Source organism: Vicugna pacos, chromosome 11, assembly GCF_048564905.1.
Source record: "Vicugna pacos chromosome 11, VicPac4, whole genome shotgun sequence".
Classification (NCBI taxonomy): domain Eukaryota; kingdom Metazoa; phylum Chordata; class Mammalia; order Artiodactyla; family Camelidae; genus Vicugna; species Vicugna pacos.
In genome coordinates this window covers 79,978,915-79,997,777 of record NC_132997.1, presented here as the reverse complement: position 1 = coordinate 79,997,777, position 18,863 = coordinate 79,978,915, and the positions used below count along the sequence as shown (strand labels likewise).

The 18,863-nt window shown below is 47.9% G+C and overlaps 1 protein-coding gene across 1 annotated transcript in view; it reads right to left on the bottom strand.

The window, feature by feature from the left end:
• Nucleotides 1–10,278: 10,278 nt before the first annotated feature.
• The window catches only part of CFAP58 (cilia and flagella associated protein 58), a 214,565-nt gene continuing 205,980 nt past the window's right edge, over nt 10,279–18,863 (bottom strand). The window contains exon 20 of the transcript XR_012077570.1: nt 10,279–10,615. The gene's annotated coding sequence lies outside the window, so the exon portion shown is untranslated. The remainder of the gene's footprint in view (nt 10,616–18,863) is intronic.

The window sequence follows — 18,863 nt, the reverse complement described above, 5'->3', positions numbered from 1 at the left end:
CAAAGGGGACTTGAGGCAGCAGGCGCAAACTCCACTCACACCACCCTCCTCCACGGGCGGCCAGAGCCTTGCCTTCGTCACAATAAGGAATTAGGCTCGTTTGCGGGTGCAGAGAGACAGGGTTTGCTGCGTTTTCATTGATTCAAATCTCACGGCAGCAGATGCCTAGCTGGTGGGCACGCCCACCACCAAACTCCTTGCCAGGTGAAGACACCGAGGCTCAGGGCCACCCAGCTTAAAGGTGGTGAAGCCAGGACTTGAGACCAGACAGCCTGTCTCAGAGCCTAGATGCTCACCGCCCGCCTGTGCTACCCACATTCGAGAACAATTCTGATCTATCTGAGACAACAGCCCGCAATACCCTCGTGGACTAGCCGGAATAGAAATACAACTATCAACTTTTCTCAATTTATAATGAATATTACTGGGAGAAAACACAGAGCAGAGACTAAAATTGACTGGGGCTAAAACCACACACGATAAATTTCACTATAATCGAAATATACCTAAAGAATCATGTCTCCTTAACAAAATTTAGATTTGCAAGACTGGACCTAAGAAACTGAACCTAAACAGAATCAAACCATTATGGCAAAAGCCAAAATTTGAAATAGTTCCCCCCCGCCCAAAATCTGAGTGATAAATCAAATATTTATCTACTATATATATATACAATATATTTTCTCATAATAAAATGTAAATGAAACTCAAATGATTGGAAATTTTTAGATGCTATTAGATAGCAAAAGATGAGCAAGAAGTAAAATTTACTTAATGGATTTTGCTCAAAACTACAATGAGGTATCACCTTACACCAGTCAGAATGGCCATTAAAAATTCCACAAATGATAAATACTGGAGCAGGGGTAGAAAAAAGGGAACCCTCCTACACTGTTGGTGGGAATGTAGTTTGGTGCAGTCACTATGGAAAACAGTATGGAGATTCCTTAAAAAACTGAAAATAGACTTACCCTATGATCCAGCAACCCCACTCCCGGGCATATATCTGAAGTAAACTCTAATTCAAAAAGATACATGCACCCCAGTGTTCATAACAGCACTATTTACAATAGCCAAGACATAGAAGCAACTTGAATGTTCATCAACAGATGACTGGATAAAGAAGTTGTGGTATATATATACACACATACATATACAATGGAATATTATTCAGCTATTAAAAAAGAATGAAATACTGACATTTGCAGCAACATGGGTGAATCTGGAGATCATCATACTAAGTGAAGCAAGCCAGAAGGAGAAAAAAATACCATGTGATATTAATTACATGTGGAATCTAAAAAAGGAGGGGGGGAGGGCACAAATGAACTTATTTACAAAACAGAGACAGACTCACAGACATAGAAAATAAACATGGTTACCGGAGGGAAGGGGGCGGGTAGGGAGGGATAAATTGAAAGTTCAGGATTTGCAGATACTAACTACCATATGTAAAATAGGTAAACAACAAGGGCCAACTGTATAGCACAGGGAACTCTATTCAATACCTTGAAATAGCCTATAATGAAAAAGAATATGAAAAGGAATATATCTATTTTATATACATAAGTGAATCACTATGCTATACACCAGAAATTAATACATTATAAATTAACTATACTTCAACTTTTTAAAAATGCTCATTTGTATGATGCAACATTAATAAAGTACAAACATTTTTATGCCTGGAAAAATCATATTTTGACAAAAATTAATGTTTTATTATTATAATGAAAATGATTTTACTTATAAACATGCAATCAAAATGTACTTAGGGAGTCAAAATAGCAAGAAACAAGCTCTCAGTAAGTCACATTGGGCTGTAGTTATCAATGTTACCCATCACTTAGCAGCCCTCCCTCACAGTCAGTATTTGTATAATAATCAGGACACAAGATCCTATGGCTGTTGGTGGAGTAGGGCATGTCCCCCACATTCCTCCAGCAGCAATATGCTGTTCCAGCTTCCAGGGAACCCCAGCCAAGAATCGCTGCTGAATTGACATCCTGTTCTTGAAGCAAGTACACAACACTCCCCATGAGGTCAGGAAGATGTTTGAGAAACACTGCTTTAAATATTGAGAACTTCTACCTCCTGGCGTCTTTCCAACCCACCCTCCCTGCCCTGAGTATTTAAATATTGGCGCACTGTTCACCAGCTATTCCTCTAGTCTACGCCGACGCCATCGCTCATCTGGACCACTGTCATAACCTCACCTGGCATCCTGTTTTCACTCTTGCCTGCTTACAGTCATTCTTCATTTTGTAGCTGGAGAGATTGCTCAAAAACATAAGTCAAATTATGTTCCTCTGCTTAAAGCCATTCAATGGCTCCCTATTGCACCTAGAATAAAGCATAAAATCCTCATCCTGGTTTACAAAAACCCTTTACATTCTGACCCTGCCTACCTCACCAGATATATCTTGGACCACCTGCCCATCTCTCACCTCACTCCTCCCACACTGCCTGCCTTTCTTTTGTTCCTGTTAATGCTCACCTCCTCCAATCTTTGCATTGGCAGCTCCCTCTGCCTGGAGCACTATGTCCCCTGAAAGATCCTGGTTGGCTCCTTCTTGACTTTCAGAGCTCAGTTTAAATGTCATGTCCTCAGAGAGGCCTCTTCTGACCCCTCTCCAGCCCAGGAAACCACAGTCATTATTGCTTCATCCGATTTTAATTGTCTTCATTAACGCTACATCTCCTGTTTTGATTTGTGTGTTTGTTTCTTGTCTGATTCTTCTGCTATGTTGTTAGGCTCCATAAGGGCCAGGATTGATTTTACCTTATTCACTGTATGTAAACACCCAGTATGTATCTATGGACATAATGAATAGACAGATGGATGAATGAATGAGCAAATGAACAAATGAAGTATCTTAAGTCTGCTGACATTTTAGGAGCTGGTGTGCTAAGAATAACAAAGAGAAATAAAGCTAAGGTGAATCTTCCTTCTCTCAACCCCAGAGCCTCCCAGAGTCCCCCTTTGCCTTAGGAAGCCTGCCCCATTCTCCTCTGAACTGCTACAGCAGTAATTTACCTTTGTGGCTAGGCCTTCCTTCCAGAGTGAAACCGCCTCCACACTGTATTGCATTATCTTCCATGGGATACTGCTCTGCCCCATTGCCCTGGAGAGACCCACCCAACTAGAGAACGCTCCCTGCAGGTTTGGACTATATATTTTGTGACCTTCAGATCCTAGCGGGCACCCAGTAAATATTTCATAAACCACAGGAGTTCAGGGTTGGGGGTATCTTAAAGATTGCCTTCTGAAAACTCCTCCATGGAGGGACAAGAGCTGAGACTGAAGAACTGACCTGCCCAAGGTGGTACGGCCAGCCAGACTCAGAACTGCTCCCCAAACCGGGGTGTCCTGTCTCCCAGGACAGTACTCTTTCCACCATGTCAGTGGACACCTTGTTAGGAATGCAGATTCCTGAGGGCTGCGCCTCAGATCTGGGACAGGGCCCCAGAATCAGGTGCCCAAAGTGACCTTGGTGACTGTAGCTCCAGGGGCCCAAAGACGGTGCGGCTTGTGTAACCTCGTGTTAGGTTGAACCATATGAAATCGCCGACATTCAGGAGCTCTTGGGATACAAAATGGCAATCTCATATGGTTCAAACTAATAATATTCTCTTTGGTATAATGTGTTAATTGTGACCAAGGAAAAGATCCAGAGAACAGATAACAGCTCTCTGAAAAACAAAACAAAACAAAACAAAACAAAACAAAAAAAGAAAGTCTGAGAAGAAGGGTCATAAATAGACTCCCTAGTGGAAATTTTAAGAAGACAGGAAGGTCTTCCCTCCTGGAACAAAAGCTGCCCTGAGGTGCCAGGGAGGGTTAGGGTATCACTGTTCATAGCAAGTCCTCATCCCTAAAAAGATCAGACACAGTAAGGAAAGTCTTTAAAGGGGCTTCTCTTACCAAGGACCACTGTGGTCCTACGTAGACTTCCTCATCTTCACCACAGTCTACTGCGTTCGTATCGTCATTGTTCCTATTTTACAGGTGAGGAAACTGAGGCAGGGAGGGGGCAAGGAACTAGCCTAAGGCTGAGAATGAGGAAGTTGCTCATTCTTGCTCTCACCCACTGCGCTATTTTGAAGATGCTCCAGGGAAAGTCGACGACCGTTCAGCGCGGGCTTTGGAAAACCGCCTCCAGCATGGCGTGGACAGTTGACTAAAAGACCTCCGAGGAAACTTCTGGGCCTGGGATTTTAGGATTCTAGAATTCTGAGTGTGGCATTCTGGTAGAGGAGGTCTCACCATAGTATCTTTTTTCTCCAAACACTCTCCTCCTCGCCTTCTTCCTCCCGCATCTTGGCCATGTACATGCTGTTGCTGGGGGGACGTCTCAGGATGGGTCCAGGAATTTGGGGTTATGAGCTCCTATTATACACCTGATACGCCCCAGGCACTCATCTATCCACAGGCAACACTGTGTCTTATAAACTCTTCTCAATGCCAAGGGAGCAGGTATACCTCACCCCACCCCCCACCCCACTTTACAGCCGAGGAGACTACGTGTCACAGGAGAGGGGCCTGGCCTTAGCTGGCCAATGACAGAGCAAGGACTGGAACCCGGGGCTGTCTGATTCCAGAAACCTGTGCTCTTTTCACCAAACCACAGAATGCCCGTGGAATGTGGCTGCAGGAAAGAGCCATCTCCTCCCTGTTCTTCTCAGATGTTAACGTGGCCTGAGAGCCCAGTGGAGCTCAATGGGAGGGAAAGAGTCTTTAGATTCTCGGTTCTGACTGCAAATGGCATGTGCCTCCTACAGCCTCAGCCCCACATCAGAGAAGCTGGAGACCCAGATGCGCTTATCCCAGGCGGTTCCACACATTACGCCCCCTCCAACGGCTCGAGGTAGATGAGGAACGTGCCTTTTCCGACTTTAACTGATCAACAAACTTGATCATGAGAGTCTGTCAAGACAGTCTGACAACAACACATAAAAGGAAGTTGGGAAGCTCATTAAACATTTAAAATCTAGCCCCGGCCCAGCCTCCCAAGCTGCCCTTCTCCTCAGGTGAGGTCAGTGGAGCAGGTGCTGAGCTGCCAGCTCCCTCGCTGCGAGAGCGGCTTTCCCCTGAGGCAAGTCGCGGGGCGCCGCCACCTCCCCAGCATCCCAGCCCTGGTTCCAGCCACGGCAGGACAGATGCTGTTTCCTTTACTTGCCTGAAAATAATATTTACCTTGCAGGTTCCTTTAGCTGCTTTTTGTTTTATATGCCACAGGAGTTCTCAATTAGCCTCTCTCCTCTACCATCTGCTGATGAGAATGACGGTGTTCATGAGAGCAACTACAGAGGGTCCTTCCCGTCTTTACTCAGAACCAACGAGAAGGGACGCAGAGCCCAGCTCCAGGCCAGAGTCACTGCTTCCCCTCTGCGGGGAGACCAGAGATGACAGAGATGGTGAGGGTCTGAGCGTACTGTCAGATGAGAGAAGACACTACAGTTCTGAAGCCAAATCACCAACGCCAGCTCAACAGTCCCTCTCCAGCTGAACCTTGCTTGACAAACACCTTTCTGAATGTCTGTCTAGCAAGGGCCTGGGCAAAGTATCTTAGCTTTGCCCATGGACATGAGAGCAGCAGCCTAGATGGGGTTGACAAGCCCAGCCTTCCAGCCGTGTCCCCCAGACTGTGTTCTTCAGAGCATTCATTAGCAGATATTCAATTTGTGTCCCTTGATCTAATAAAATGAAACAATTCCACTTCTGGGTGTTGACCCAAGAGAAATAAAAATATATGTCCGCACAAGCTCTTGTATACAAATATCCATAGCAGTTTTATTCTTAACCATCTAGAGCTGGAAATAGCCCAGATGTCCATCAGCTGGTGGGTGGATTAACGAACAATGATTCAACTATACAATGGACCACTGCTTGGCAATGAACAGAAACAAACTGCCTATACACACAACAGGACTGACCCTCAAAATGCATTATGCTAAGGGGTGGAAACCAGAGTCACAAAAGACTACTTACTGTATGATTCTATTTATGGGAGTTTCTAGAAAAGGCAAAATCATAGTCATAGAAAAACAGACCACTGGTTGCCAAGGGCTGGGAGCTGGGGAAACAGACTGATTACAAAGGGTCACGAGTGAACTTCTGGGGCTAATGGAAATGTCCTGTATCTTGATTGTGCTGTTGGTTCCCTGGGTGCATACATTCATCAAAACTCATTGACCTGTACCCTTAAAATCTGCGAATTTCACTGTGTGAAAAACCGTACTTTGAAAAGACTATTCTGTTTTCAATTATACAGGTTGATTTTAAACCACAGGCCTTTTCAGAGCCTTTAATAATGTTGATGTGCATTTTTAAATCTTCAGGAAGTAGCTATAAACACCCAGGGTTTCTCAGACTCACTTGATGAAGGATTTAGTCTTAAGTTTCATGGAACATCAGTTAAAATTTTGAGGAAACAAGTAGAGAAAACTGCATTATAGGATTACCAACCTGGATAAGTCACTGCCCTCTTGAGAAAGGAAGTTTATTCAGTACATCTTCACGGGAGTCCGGGTTTAGTAGGCAGTTTCCTGCAGATTGGAGGCCTAGGATTAGCATGAGCGCACTGGGTGAGGAAGGGGATGCTGGGAGGGGAAACGGGAGCTGGAAGCCTGACTGGGCTCCCCACATGCTGTGGCCATTGGTCCATCCATCCTTTATTCATCCTGTGAGGCACTCTGCCAAGTGCCCAGGAAACAGTCCTATAAAGTGCCCCTCTCAGTAGCTCACAGTCTTGCCACCTCCGTTAAGAGCTTTCTGTCCCAGAGTCTCAGTGTCCATGGGACCCTCTCCTCCATGATTTTCTTCTGTGGCTTTTAAGGCCCTTTCCTAGCAAGAGAGGGGGACACACATTTCTGCATGCCTCCAAGCAGAGTGGTCACCAGCTCTAACCAGCAGGTCATCCCAAGCTCATGGATCACCAGAAGGAATTGAGCACTGGACCTGGAAAGTTCTGGCAGGTGGTGGTAAAGGGAGAGAGTCTTCCACCTCGTTACATCTCAAGCCACGTACTCAAATTCTTCCTTGTTGAGCCTACCTGTTGCTACGAGTCAGGGACAAAGCAGACAAGGAGAGCATCGTGGAGACAGCTGCGTAGCACATGCCTGCTGCTGAGTGGATGAGCCCTGGTCCAGCAAGTTCTTCTCTCACTGCCTGTTTCCCTTCTGCCTCTCTCGTGTCTCCCAGACCTGGCCACTTGGCTCCTGTCCAGAAATAGCCATCTCCAGGGAAGCAGAATGCAGATCCAAGGTTGGGACCCCAGTCTGCTGTTTCTAGAAAAGCTCCTAATTGCTGCTCTTCACTGTAAGTTCTGACCCTGCCCTTCACCTAGGAAAGAAGGCAGACCCGGAGAGTAACAGACTCTCCTCACCTCATTCTGTATTCTGTGCACCGTGCTTATTAGCCAGCCACAAAAATATCCCTAAGCCTCCAAGGCTTAGAGACAGAAGTGCCCGGGAGATGGAACCAGAATTGGTAATGCATAACTGCCCTGATCTGCATCTCCCCAGACTGCTCAAGGTTTAGAGGGGGCACCCAAAGCCCCAGGAACATGCTCTGGTGAAGGGAATAGAGTCTTGGAAACACACCGCATTGAAGGGAATTGGTCGGATGTTCTGGCTGCCCCTTATGTTCTACACTGGGTCCTTGGAGAGAGAGCACCGCCTCGCCCTACATGAGCCCAGACGGCCATGCACCCTCCCCTAGGCTCCAGGCTGCTGGGCCACGGACACGTGACCCAGGCGCCTCCTGTGTCCAGTTCTGTCCTCACCAGGCTGGTCTGAGACTCTGGCAGCCACAGGTCTCCTAGTTTTCCTAGAGTTGCTAGCTTTCCAGTGATTCTGGAGACTTTGAATAGTTCTTCCCTTCATATCTTTTCAACAACTTCCATTGCTACTACATGTTTGATAAACCGTGTGTGCAGCCCCACTGCCTCTACACGAGTGGTAGTCAGACCTTTTGTTCTCAAGACCCCCTCATACTGTAAGAATTAAGGACCCCAAAGGGCTTTTGTTTATGCCAGTTACATCTAGTGATACCTACTGCATTAGAAATTAAAATTGAGACGTTTTTACAAGACATCAGTTTGTTTAAAAATAATAATGAAGTCATTATACCTTAACATAAATTCATAACATGTCAAATTAGGTGTTTTATAAAAACTAACTGTATTTTCCAAAAAAAAAAAAGTGATATGAATGGCATTGTTTTGTACATTTGCAAATCTTGTCCTTCAATGGCCAGCTTCACAGAAGACAGCTGAAACATATGTATCTGCTTCTCCCTTCCAACTGGTTTGATACCACATGTCATGCAGCCTTTGGATAACTCCATTGTACATTCATAGCAGAGATCAAAAAAGACAAATGCCTCTGCATTATTATAAAAACACATGTGAGCTCACATACCTGGTAAAAGGGTCTCAGAAGCCCACGGGAGTTCCCCGAGCACACGCTGAGAATCACTATTCTAAACCTTTCAGATTTGTTTATGGGATCGAGTAGCTGGTTAAGGATCAGCACTTGACCTTGTCAAGGGAAGACAACTGTGGCCCCCGGCACAGGTGGGGAGAGTGGGAGTGGCAGCAGCAAACCAGGGGGGCTGGGAGCAGACGCAGTCAACTCCACCTCCCAACAAGAGCACACGCTCCACCAGGGCTGGTATTGATTCTATTCTGTTTGTCGCTCTATCTCCAGATCGGAGAACCCCTAGCAGGCACTCAATAAAGATGTGCTGAATGGATGAATAAAATAAATGCATGTGTGTATACATTTTAAAGAACCTGATCAAAATTTTTTAAGGAAGAAAGAAAGAAAACAGAAAAGCCCAGATGCTGTAGGTGATTAACCACACTGCAGGAACAGTCAGCTTTCCAGAACACCACCCAGATAAGAGGCACCCTGACGGCCGAGTCTGCGATCGGTCTGTGTTACCCCCATGCCTCACAAGAGCCTGCCACCGCGCAGCGCTCAGGGTAGTGGCAGGCGTGTCCACACAGTGCAGAGATGACAGTCGGGTAGGCCAGGTGTCTGCTGTGCCTGTCTGGTCCTTGTAACGCTTTTCACGGGCATCTCCCAGAAGCTGACTCCTCAAAACCAGAGAATCTGTAAGAAGGCCAAGGAATTATCTAGTCCGGTCATTTTCAATTTCTTTCTTCATGACAGAATCTTTATTTCAAATGGAATCTCCCACCACACATCGCAGGAGAAGTGGGGCTGCCTCAGGGGAGGCAGGGCTCAGAGGAATAAGCCTCTGCATCTGCCCCTCCCTACACCACCCATCCTGCAGCCGCCATCCCAGCCTGGTCACCTCCAGCAGAGTTAAGACTCCTGGCAGCACCGGGCCCCTGCTTCAGGTGGGATATAAACCTCCACCTTTTCCCATGCCTGGGCTCCGCGAGCCACACCCCGCACCCTACTTTGCTGCTTAAGCCAAAGCAGCCTTAATAAAGTTAAAGGATGTGTCATGCATGCCCTCACAGGTGGCCCTAAGCCTTCGTCTCTCCCAGCGTTCACCCCGTAGGCCGTATTGGGACCCTGGGGACCAAGGATGGAGAAGCAGCAAAGCAGCGGCGGTAAAAAGCTTGACCGTCTCGTTGACCAGCACGCTTTCGTTCCCAGCCTACAGGCAGGGGTCCTTCATACTAGATGAAATCAAAGTTAATGCAATTATAACTCAGTAGATCCATGAGGAAATTGACAAGAGCCAATCCTTTGCACAAGACATGCTCTGATTCCATGCTGACAAATTAGTTTTTAAAGGGCGTTAATATCACAAGCTGATGACTTTTAGCCCTGAGCAAATGATGCATTTTAATGTTTCTTTACACATAGCTCCCAGCCCAAGTGAAGCTGTCTTCGGCAAAGCATTAGCAAACATTTACATTTCAAAACGCAACAGAAGGGTTATTGTTGAGTTTTTCTTTCTTTCTTTCTTTTCATACATGCCCAGACAGATAACTCGTATTTCATGTGTTAAGTGGTGTGTAGCATTCCGTTTCTAACCCCTGGCATACCTTTAGGAGACAGTGGCACCTGGTTTTCAGGCCTGTAGTCTGAAGATTGATTTTGAAAGGGAGAAAGAAATACTGTGGCATCATCAGACACCATTACCTCTGGCAGGCCGGCTGTTCTAGAAACAGCAGTGTGTTGTCAGGTTCCTTTATTCCTGGCACAGGGGGCAGCACCAGACATTTGGTGCCTTCTTCTATCTGAGTCAGGGCATGATCCTCGGAAAGTAAACAAAGTCCAGTGGGTAGTGTTTATCTTTTCGGGAGGAGCCAAAATGACAGTGAACCCAGGGGTGAGTGAAAATCACAATCAATCGGGAGCAGAGACTCATTTTCCTTTTTAATAAACTCAGCTTGGTCAAGAGTCACAAAATTAGAGGTCTTGAGCGTGCAGTCAGGATCCGATGCATTTTAAGTCACCTTCCAGTAGTCTATGCCTAGACCACAGTCTTCAAATGCCACCTGCTGTATGGTTTGAGCATGCAGACTCTGTAGGCAGAGAGAGATGCGTTCAAATCCCAGTTCAGCCACTTCCTGGCAGTGAGACCTCGTACAAGCAATTCAGCCTCTGGAATCCTCAGTTTATCCATCTGTAAAATGGGAATGATACAGTTGTCTATCCCTTGGAGTTATGGTATTACAAGCAAATGTGATGACTCACGTGACGAGTCCCACAGAGGCCTTGCTCGCGGTACACACACAATAAGAACGGCTGGTTCTTGTCCTCACTCTTTCCCGTGCAGGCTGCTCTGCCACCTCCATCCCTGAGGTTTATCTTCTCCTCAGGCCGGCTGTGCACCCTCATCCCAGACCTTACCACCTCCTCCCATAACCTTGCAAGGTAATCATTCAGAGAAACAGGATAGTTAAAACTAACATGGGATTGCAGGGAGGGTTGTACAACACTGTACATTTCCTAAAACTCGTTGAATTGTGCACCCACAGTGTGTGAATTTTATGGCATGTGAATTAGACTTCAATAAAAATAAACAACCAGGACAGGAAAGTTAAGGTTAGCTGACAAAGGTTAACCAATGGTTTGAAAGCTCCCATGTGTCTGAGAGTTGTGGTCTGGGTCTCAAGTCCTTTAAATAAAGTCTGATGTGCAGACGTCTCTGCCTTCGCCCCTCTGCTCTTTGTCCAGTGTTGCAACAGCCGATCGGGGGTCTTTAAGGCAGGAGTCCCACTCCTCTCCCTGCCCCTGACAGAGGAAATGTGCTTCCTTGCTCTGTGCCCACCTTTCCTTCCCCAGGTGACACTGATCGGAAGGAACTCAATGAACATGAATGGCACTGGGATATGCTTACCTGGAAACCCAGGCCCAGGAGCGATCTTGTTACTGAGCTGGGGGAAGCTAAAAGAAAACGCAATCCATTCTGCCTAATGTTCACTCGCTCTGACAGCTCATCTCTTCCACATGCTCATTCCCCCAAATATTTATCTATCTTGCCTCCTCTCTGGGTGCACAATGGGCCCCAGCTAGCTGTAACGAGATGGCATTCTCCTGAAAAACGTCTTTGGCGGTGATGTGTGCACTCCGTTATTTTGGGAGCAGCGGGCACCTGGATGGGGCTACAGGATGGCTATTTAGAGTCCCCAGGGCATCGTTCAGGTGCAAGATGACTCTGCTCCCTCTTTGTCCTCGACCTCTGTCCCACTGAGGTGGGCGCACGCAGCCTGCTTTATGGTGACCATAACAGGAGAGAGGCAACAGCCCTCACAGGAGCCTGCAGAGGACACACCAGCTTTTTCAGCTCTTCAGAAGCTGCCGGTGGCTCTGCCTTCTCTGGAAGCCCCACCCCAGTCCCTGTCCCCAGCCTGAAGTCGCAGCTTGGCCCCGACTTCCCACAGGCTTGCTCCTTGCTTATATCCCACCAAGTGTTCTCAAGATAAAGTACAATGTCCGACTGGTTTTCTCAACAGATGTAACATAAGGCAAAGGAAAAACACAAGGAGTCTCCCCACAATGACCCCGGGAAAGGAGCTGAGATCCACAGGTTGGAACCACCCTTGCGGCAGGAAGGTCACTTCGGGCAGCTCCACAGTGTGGGTGGCCGAGGGCTCAGAGGATCCCGCCAGGCACCTGATTTTATCTCTTACACACACATGAAGGAACAAAGGCCAGCAGGCTTCTGCAGAAGTGGAGGGCAACAGGGAACCCACCGAGGACAGGGCAGCAGACACACAAGGTGAGCCCCGGGCCACCCGTGGGTGTGTCCTGCCTGCTGACTGGACAGGTTTTCATGGGTCCTGGTTTCATCCCTGTTAGGGATGCCCTAACGTTCCCCGCCCAGATAATCCCCCATCCTATTTCCTTTTTAGAATTTCTCTGTCTCAACAGAACAATCCCATGTCTTGGCTTTCCAAAGCCACGCTGCTAATCTCAAGGCCCAGAAATAACTTCTGGCTTCTGCTTTCGGGCCTCTGATGTCCTCACATCCTGCTTCTCTGAAGCATGTGCGGGCTCACTGCTTTTAGCATCTACCTGAGCTACAACTCACCACCGGACTAGAGGACCCCTCCTCCAACAGAAGCCGCCTTGTCAGCGGTCCTGAATGAATCAGATGAGGATGCAGGGCTTTGCTTCCTTACTTGTCACCTTGTGCCTGAGTATTAGATTATTCTGCCCCAGAGGGGCCATGGGGGAACACAACAGAGAAGGGGCCAACACTGCAACCAGCAAGGACCCCAGGAAGGTTTCCCTAGATGCCCCCGTCTAAACTTTCCTTCCCTGGATGGCTTCCCTGTAAATCTACACCCACCCACCTGAGACCTCGGTCTGGCAGCCCTCTCCTCCCTCCAGCCAGGTCTCTCCTCTCAAGGAAACCCCTCGCTCGGCCTCCTGATTGTTAGCTCATGATGAGATTGAGCCCCTCTGACTGGATCTGTCCTGCCTTGACAGACAACCCAACCCTCATCCCTGCACCACCACCACCCAGAACCCTCTGATCATGGGAGCCATCCCTGGAACCCCAGGGGTCAGACACACACCCCGCTTTCTCCTAACTGGTGAACATCCCCACCTGGACACAGGCAATTTGTCCCCAGCCTTGATTTTGAGGGTGCCAACTGCCCTGTTCATTGATTGGTCTCCCCCAGCTCGGAGGCGTAAATCCAGCTGCCCCCAGGGCAGCTCCACGTGGCAGTGTGGCAGCACTGCACACACCCCAGAGCCAGAGGAGAGCACTGATCCCTGAACCTGGCCCTCCCACAGCCCTTCTCCTCCGTGAATCTCACCACCACCCACCCAGGGCCCAGCCCCTGCCCCAAGCATCATCTTTGGCTGTGCCCTCATCTCTACCTGCCTGGTGACAATCCAGCAGCAAATCCTACTGGTCCTGCCACCAACAGATGCCCTGAGTTCATGTGCTCCTCCCCATCTTTACCAAGGCCACCTGAGTGTCTCTGGACACGGCAACAGCCCCTGATGTGTCCACGCTCCTGCCCCAGAGTCTGTTCCGCACAGAGCAGCCGGATGCGAAACAGGTCACACCACTAGCCCCCTGGCTTGGACGTCTTCAGCGACTCCCATGGAACTTGGAATAAAATCCAGACCCCCTTCCCTGATCGGTGTGGTCCTGCTAACCCTCAACCCACCTTTCAGACTTAATGTCCTACACACACTCAGTGAGTGGCTGATTGAACAAATGCCTGCTTCATGTACGTTACTCTCCATCTTCCTTTGCTTCTAAAAGAAAAATTGGAGCATTCCGAGGGAGCCTCACAGGGGCTCCCAGAGCAAATCAGAAACTTACCCCACCCGGTATCACTTCCTCACATCTCCAACCAAAGTAAAAACTAGGAGCATCACCTCTGCTGTCCAGTCAGTTTTTCACCTGGGGCTTAAGCTTTACCTTCCATCATCCCTTTTTCTAAGTTCACACTGTTTCTAATTGTGTACCAATTTGCTACACAGCAAAAAACGCAAAGGCATTCAGAAGTACTAGAAACTCTTTGGTGCCCCCTTGTGGTCATGTCTAGTTAGCCGGCCAAGACGTGCCCACAGAAATGGTTGCTTTTCTGCTAGTTTTGGAGGTGGAGGCTGCTCTGGGGACTCTGCAAACGGGAGCCTGAAGCTGGAAAGAGAAGTATTCCAGGTGCCTGAAATGCTTCTCCTGCCCCTGCACCCTTGCCTATTCATATGAATTTTCTGTAATCACCAAATGAGTCAGGCAGGATGGAGAGAAGGTTGTATTTGAGATAATGTGTGTCTGACAAAGAGGTGCCCATATGCCACTCATCGTCATACAAAATGTACCAGAGAAAATGTCAGTGACAAGACAAGTTGCAAGTGGTAAAGCAGAAAGGGTGGAGGGAGTTGTCATTGTCCTAGGGAAACTCAAGGGCAGACGCTGGGTTCCAGCATTTGCAAAGGAACAGAAGCCCAGGTGAAAAGCCAAGTATCAATGATTAAGAAAATTAATCCTAATCTCCTGTGCTTCCCACCCTTTCAGAGTTCCTACCTTAAAGATATTCATCTTTGCACCTCTGGGAGCCTATTAAAATGCTTGACACCAAACAGGTACTTAAGAAGTAGGCAGTGCATGAATGAATGAGCGAATGAATGAATGAATGAGTGAATTTGATTTTGAGGAAATATTTGCAACACATACAAGCCTCTAGCTCTGAAGCGTACTTTCTAATCTTGACCCCTGTAAGCCTGAGCTTTTATATCTCTCTTATTTTGAGTAGAGTGAAAAAGGGTCATGGCTGATTTTGTCATGAATGCCTGGAGTCTTTAAATCCCTCTCTCTACACAGCTAATTTTGCACTGTCTGCCTATCACATTGTCTTAGTCTGAGTAAAGCCTAATAGTAGCAGTGAAAACAGGTAACTTTTCCCTCCAAGCCAATATTTCTTAACGCTGGCTGAACATTAGAATAAGCTGAGAAGCTTGTATAAACACACACACACACACCCACACACACACCCCCAATTCCCAGGCCTCATCTTACACCAATTACATTAAAATCTCTAGGGGTCAGGGCCTGGGCATCAGTATATTTCCACAGCTTCCCCTGTGCATCCAGGGTTAAGAATCACTGCAGTGAATGAGCGGGCCCTCATCCAGAGAGCAGACTCACCAATTACGTGTGATGCAACAGTAGGACTTAATGCTGCCTTTTAAGCACCCTGAGACCCAGGCCGGGAAGAAATGGAGGATCTGGAGCCCAGGGCTTGTAAAGAGGTCTAGTTGTCACTCCTCCTCGGGCACCTCACTTGTTGATGGCCAAGAGGAGGGGACAGGACCCCAGGGGGCTAGGTCTGCCTTGTCCAGCTTGGGCAGGAACAGGAATTCGGGAACAGGTTCCAGCAGGTATGATGACATCAGCGCAGACTCTAGTCCTGCCAGCTCAGGCTGGCCTGGAGAGAAAGCCAGGGTCATGGTGAAGGGAGGGGAAGGTTGTCCCCTTTGTTATGACATTAAGTGGGCGGATCTTAGGCTTTCAATGCAAATAAACAGACATTTGGGGGGGATGCTAAATAAGGAGCCCACTACTCATTTAAAATTATGTTTTCAATAGCTGCTCATATATTTCAAACACAGCACATGCACCTAAATTCAGTCTGCTGCATTGTAACTTCTTGCTTTTAATTTAAGGCCTCCGGGCCTCAACTAATTTCAAGGACAATCTGGTGATGAAAAGGAGACCATCTTCTTACAAAGACGTCATCAGCATAAGGGACCGCTTCTCAAATTCGGAGCACAATTGAGACTTTCCAAATCTTACCCACACTTTGGGAGTCTTTTAAAGCTATGCTCCTGAGCCATAAGAAATAAAATAAAGTCCATTTACTAGGTAGCAAATCAGGGTTGTGTCCATCTCTCCTTCCTCCACCAAACCATTTGTTCATTTAATGTCTCTGAGCTCTTAAACATTCGATGGCTGCCTTTGAAACCACAGAATAAACATGAGTGCGATTCATCACTTTGCCACATTCAGACAGTGAGTTGACCATGTCCCGCTGGCTCTCAGTGAGAACAGCAGTCGTCCGATCATCAAGAAGCCTCTAGCTGAGATCAGAAGTCCCACCCTGGGCACAAGGTACCAACTGCTTGTCAGGATGGATGGGAGCACTGCCAGACCGGCCCCTCTGTGTCTGGTGGCAACACGGGGGAGAAGGCCACATTTTAGGGCTCACCACAGACAGCTCTGACTGGCAGGGCAGGAGACAGGAGGTGCTGACTCAAAGCGACAGAAGGCAGAGTGACATTCACCTTGAATGCATCACCTAGATCCAAGCAGGTGCTCTGAACTGGCCGCCTGGGGTGCCCCACACAGGGCGGAGGCCTTCAGAGGAGTTTCTGCCCAAAGTGGAAAGTAAGTTCCAGCAGCGAATGCTGACTTTCCAAGAGCTCACCCCTGGGGACCTGCTGCGAAACAGCCCAGGTTTTCAAAAGGCCTTGACTTGTCCTTACCTCCCCCTCTACCCTCATCCTCACCGCTTCCCCTCTGTCCTCAAAAAGGGCTTGCCTTTTTTGAGAACACAGAGAACACTCATTAAACATCTATAATAAAATCCGCAAATGGCAAATAAACAGTTCCCCCTCAAAGAGCTAACCCATAAGATGAGAGAAGAAAATCAGGAGAGAGTCTCCTCTTTTTTTTCAGAGCTTTTGTTCAGAACGTTTCGCTTATTCCTAAACACCAGTGCCTTGATAGGGCTTTTCCTGCTCCCTGCAGAGTGAAGGCAAGAATACAGAATGTGTCATTGAAAAGCAGTCTTAGCGATTTCTTAAAGGAATCCCATTCTTCGGTAGAGGATAGAATTGAAAGGCAGAGAATTAGAGAATTAGAGCTTTCATTAAAATGTTGGTTCCGTGAATAACTGAATAGCTTAGCTGCATGGAGCATCCAAGGGCACCCTGTCCAGCACCCTGTCCGCATCAGCACCCTGCAGGGAAGCAGCCTTCCCTCTCAGGTGCTCGGGTCCTTTGAGTCTGCAGGTTTCCACTGGAGCTTGCTCCAGCATGCCATCCAGCCTTGATGAGGCAATGTTTCCAGTGATCTGGGGAGACATGGCAAACCTGAATGTAATATTTCTTGTGGGGAAACCGAGGCATGTTGGGCATTTGAGAAGAGGCGAAGGGAAACAATCTCAGGATTGGCCTGTGCTGAGTGAGAGGTGCAGGGATGGACAGCTGGATGGGGCGGGCAGGGGTTAGGAGTTTGGAGTGAACGGTGGAGGAAGGGGAGCTGGGATTTAGGACAGAACAGGTCTAGGTTCCCCTCCGCCCCCCCAGTGCTGACTGCATGAATGACAGTGGGCACATCTTCCCGTAAACGCCATCTGTAGTAGTGTCTCCCAAAGTGTGCTCGCCAGGACACTCCTTGCGGGCCGTGTAATACTGTCCTGCAAAGATGTTCCAGGAAACCCTGCTTCTTCCACACTGGTCTTTCACAGTATAAAAGAGAGCTAGGGTGCATCTTGGCATCAAAGCCTCTGAGAATCCCTGCAGCAAAGGAACCTGCTTCACTCAGTGTTGCCCCTGCATGTTTGACCATGCAAACTGCTTTTCTGGGAGCATCTCAGGGGCAGCCAGTTTGGGAGGATGCCAGTGGTATAGCAGTGGTTCTCAGACACAGGCAATTTTGTCCCCAGTGAACATTTAGCAATGTCTGCAGACATTTGGGGTTGTCACAACTGGAGGTGAGGGGTTGCTACTGGCATCTAATAGGTTGAGGCCAGGGACACTGATAAACATCCCGCCACACCCAGGACAGCCCCCCTCCCCACAACTAAGTATTGTCCAGTCCAAAATGTCAGTGGTGCCAAGACTGAGAATCCGTAGTCTAGAGCCATTTCTACATTTTCTCACTATTCACTCCCCTCTCCAGTTCTGGTGACCAGTCCAGCTCTGCCTCCTGGGCTTCACCCATACACCTACTACGCATCCCAAAGTCTTTTCTCATTTTTTTGTTCAGCTTCACTTCCTGCAAAACTTGGAGCTGATGGTCTCCATGTCATTCCTGAAACTCTCTCCTTAGCTTCTAAGACCTTTCTCCTGGTTCTTCTTTTGCTCCTCTGACTTCCTCCCCTCGTCCCTCCACGTAAAACAAGGATCCAGAAAGGATCTTTCTCCAACCCTCTTCTTTTATGTTCTTTCGTCTCTCCCTAGATGACGACATCGCAAGTGACAGAAGAACCCAGTGACAGCTTCTACATGGCAAACTCCCTGAGGAACAGGGATACAGAGATGAATAGGAGATGGTTTCTGTCTTGTAAGAACTAATTTAGAGAGGGGGGAAAAATCGGTGTTTATTTGTGCAATAAGGTACGTACTGAGTCACAGTGGAGAGCGGAGAAGCTCCACTGGTAGGCAGGAGGTGGGGGGGACTTCTGAGAGCACCTGTGGGCAGATACCTGGGGAAGGAGTAGACATCTTAACAGAATGAATAAGGCAAAGAGAAGCACAAATGCTGGAGGGGTCAACATGTGCCCAGATGTGTGCTAAGTGGCGTGGCTGAAGGTTGCAGAGGGTTCACACCGTGGAGGCAGGAGAGCAAGTGGGCTGGAAGAGAAGTCAGATGGGGTCAGAGCTTGGAGAAGCAAGAGCACTAGAACAATGAATGCAGACTTTTTACACTTTTACTTGTTTTTTTAGGTGTTGTAAAACCATTCATAACCTTAGAGCCCAGGAATGGCACAGTGAGGGAGGGGAGAGGACTGCTTAATGCGAGAGATCAATCAAAAAGATAGCAGAAGGTTGCAAATAGCCAGAGACTTGGGGGTGACATAAGACTTCCCACACTATTCTGTTCAAAGTCAAGTCAGAAAGAGCTGCTATGATCTCAGTCTGAATACCCTCCCCCGAAATACCAGGACCACCACATG